Genomic DNA, 3,626 nt, shown 5'->3' with positions numbered 1-3,626 from the left:
GGAGGTCCGGGCAGCTTTCCATGTTGGCAAAAGCTGACGAATTGGATGTTGCAGGGCCTGAGTCCATGACTGTAAGCGTGGTGTCAGAAAGATATCTTTTTTTTAATTGTTACGATACGAGCCCGTGAGAGGGACAGAGCCGGGCGTGGCGGGCGGCAAAGAAACAGGGCAGGCGGGAGGAAGGAACAAAGGAGGCGATACTAGCGAGATATCCCGAGGCACCAAGCGCACCTCTCATCGCCCTCTTTTCTTCCTGCACACAGCCCTGCTCGCACTCTCCTCGTCGCGGGTTCCGTGGTGGCATGATGGCTGCGAGCTACCCGGCGGCATATACATACGGGGCAGTGGAGGAGGTGGTGAGTTGAAAGTGTGGGGGGGATCGAAGCTCCTGCAGCCTCCATTTCCACACCGGTGGCGCCTTCAGTCAGACACGTGCACCTCGGGCCCTGTTTCTAAAATCCTGACATATCACACGCACACGATAGCATGATCGTACTGCCTTGCTGAAAGGCACGATCCGCTTGACGGAGGAGACGAACCAGCTGGCGGCGGGGATAGGGGAGGACATGCGCGGTCAGCGGGTTGCCTTGGAGGACGGTTCCACTCGCATACGGGAGATGAAAGGTTTTGCTGGCGAAGCCCGCAGGATTCTTAATCAAATGGCACGACGAGCGGCTTGGCATCGTGCAACTTTGTGGGGTATCATTGTTTTCCTCTCGCTGTGTATCGGCTTGACGCTGTATCGTCTCTTCACGAATCGCGGGCACATAATATGACAAGAAAGAGTGCCAGCCTCGGTCAAACACGGGACTGTGCAGCCATTGAAGGAAACAACCAAATCATCCATTTATAACAAATAATCAATGCCTTGGAAAAGAGCGGTTTGTCTGTTTACTCGATTGGTTCAGTGCTGAAGAAGTCTCCCCTAGCATGGCTAAGGGACTTCTCATGAGAGCTCTCACGCCATACATAGCTTCTCTGCCGGCTCATGCTCGATCTGAACATTGCTTAGCCCCGAACCTTTCGGCGATACGGACGAATTTCCCTTTCTCAGCTGTAAGGCAGCTGCCTCACGTCTTTTTGGACAGGACCCGGGTCGCCCTCGAGGGCTTGGGGGGCCTTGTGTCACCCCTTACCCTAAGCCTGTTTCCGGTGCCCTCTCGCATCCTCCGTACAGAGTACCGTCACGCTCGGCTTGCTGCGCTCGAACACCTCCCTGGTCTCGGGGTATATGAGGCGGAGCAAGACCAGTCCCTGCGGGATCCTGGACACGTCAACCACGTTCTCCTCCCTGCCCGAGTGGCGGCGCATGTCCGTCGTCAGGACCAAGCGATACGCCAGCCCCGCCTGCTCCCTCCCCGCGTCCAGGGCCCGCGGCTCCTCCGTTCCTTCCCTCCTTCGTCTGGCCCCGGGAAGGTGAGACTTGGCGCCAGGCGAGGTCCGGAGCGTCTCGTCCGTGAAGTGCTGGTACTGCGGCAGGCCGCACTCGTCGTACACGACAAAGGTCCACATCCTCTGCTTTCCCGGGAAGATCCGGCCGATGATAAGCAGGTCGCCTACGAGGGGTTAGGAGCGAGTCAGCCTTTGCGTACCTTGGAAAGAAGGAGGGTGCGTGCTTATTCCTTGAAAAGCGGCTCCTTTTCCTATTGCTCAGGCCGAATGTGACGTCGGAAGCCTCGCTCGTCCAGCATTGGGGCCCTAGCACTTCTCATACTACAGAGAATGCCCAGATTTTTCTTCCTACCTTGGCGGGCGTCAAAGGGGCAGGAGTAGTACTTGTGGTTGGGATGGGCCTTGGGCGAGTCCGCGTCGTAGACCCGGGCCTCCGGCGGGTCTGTGAACTCGTTGACCTGGGGGTTGAGAGAGGGAAAGCCAAAGACGACAGTTAGGCGGAATAAGTAAGCGAGCAAAGCAGAGGCAAGCCAAGAGAGGAGATCGGGCGTACGGACGCGCTGAGAGGCCGGGGAGCGAGCGGGCGGAGAAAGCCAGGCACGGATTCCCACCTTGTACGCCCTGTCTGACAAGACCCTCTTCGCCTTCCTCCGACCCCTCGCATACAACAGACGCAAGAGAATGGCCGGCATAGCCCCAGCTACCAGCAGCATCGCGGTTATCTCCGCCGCCGACCACCTGCCCGCCAGGAGTAAGGCACAAGCCACGGCCCCGAGGTAGGCGAGGAGGCGCAGAAGCCGCTGGAAGCGGTGCGAGGGCGCTTTCTCCGCGTAATGAGGCCCAGAAAAGCTGTGGTGGGCGGGTTTAAGCTCTTTGGGCGTGCCAGGGCCCATAGAGTGGAAGGAGGGCATGTCGAGGCGCTGTCCAGGCAGAGTCCCGTACCTCCTCACCACCAGCAAGGCGTCGCGGACTCCGTGTCGCGGCAGCCAGTTCGCCGGGGAGATGTCTGCCGGCCTCTCTTCCTCATCACAAATGGCTACATCGAAGCTCCCATCCAGATTGTAGACGAGGTCCATGTCGCAGAGGCTGGGCGGGACCTGGTCTTGCACGGGGTCGAAGAGGCCAGCGTACAGAGAGAGCGAGAAGTAGCGACAAACGGGCATCCTTGGATGTCGGAAACGGATGCCCTCGTCAAGGGGAAGATAGCTGTACACAGAGAGGTAGTTGTTTGGGTCCGGAAGGGTAAAAAGAGCTGAAGTGAAGGCTTCGTCGTAGTGCTCTGGGCAGCCGGGCACGTCCGATAAAGGCGTGGTATGAAGTGTACGAAGTTTCCGCAGAATTGGGGGAAACCGTAGGAGAAGGGGAAAGAAGATGATAGTGGCCCCCACACCTATTACAACTCCCATAAAGACAGTCTCTTCCTTGAGGGGGAAGAGACATAGAGGTGTCATTGTCATCGAATCCTAAGTTTTACGATCGGATTCAGGGGCTTGTCAGTGTGCTTGGGAGAATGCAGAAATAAACGCGGCCCTTGGCAAACCTATGATGGTAACGTGAGACAGAAAATAATTTCCAATCAAATTTTCACTGCTGTCAGCGAGGGGATGATTTGACACGGAGGGGACAAATGAGCCCGATTATCAGGATTAAATTTTGAGTATGGTTGAAGTCTTCTGTCCGGAAATAAGTATCACTTAAAAACAAAAGTCACCTGTGGACAACACGGACGGCATCTTCTCCCCCAACCCGGTTGGATCCTTCTTCCAGATACGTCGGTAAAATTATAAAATCATGTTTTGACGCAGCAAAGTTTAGGAGCACTATGTTCAGGGACAGAAACGGTCCGCGCTTTCAGTGACGTCACCTTCTCTGGGGTCTCCTTTCCTCCCATGCCCGTCCGGCCCCTCGATCTGTGGGTAATATATGAAGGTAATGGGTCGCTATTTCAAACCCGAAAGGCATCCATCACCTCTTTTTTAGATATCATCCAAAGGAAAGGGAAAAGAGCTTCATGGTCCCAATAATCTAGAAGGGAGGAGGAGGTTGCACCTCAAGAGGCGCTTCCTGAGGAGAGGACCGGAGGATAAATAGGGCCACACTATGGGGCGCCAGGTGAACAACAGTCTTGTTCTTAAATATCTACAGCCACATGTACGAGAGGCTTCAAGCAAATTACAATGAACGGGGCCCAAACAAAGGAGAAAGCCCTCCCAAAAAACAAACGAAAAAAAGCG

This window comes from Nannochloropsis gaditana (genome assembly GCF_000240725.1).
Source record: "Nannochloropsis gaditana CCMP526 unplaced genomic scaffold scaffold774, whole genome shotgun sequence".
Classification (NCBI taxonomy): Eukaryota; class Eustigmatophyceae; order Eustigmatales; family Monodopsidaceae; genus Microchloropsis; species Microchloropsis gaditana.
This window is presented reverse-complemented; position numbering follows the sequence as displayed.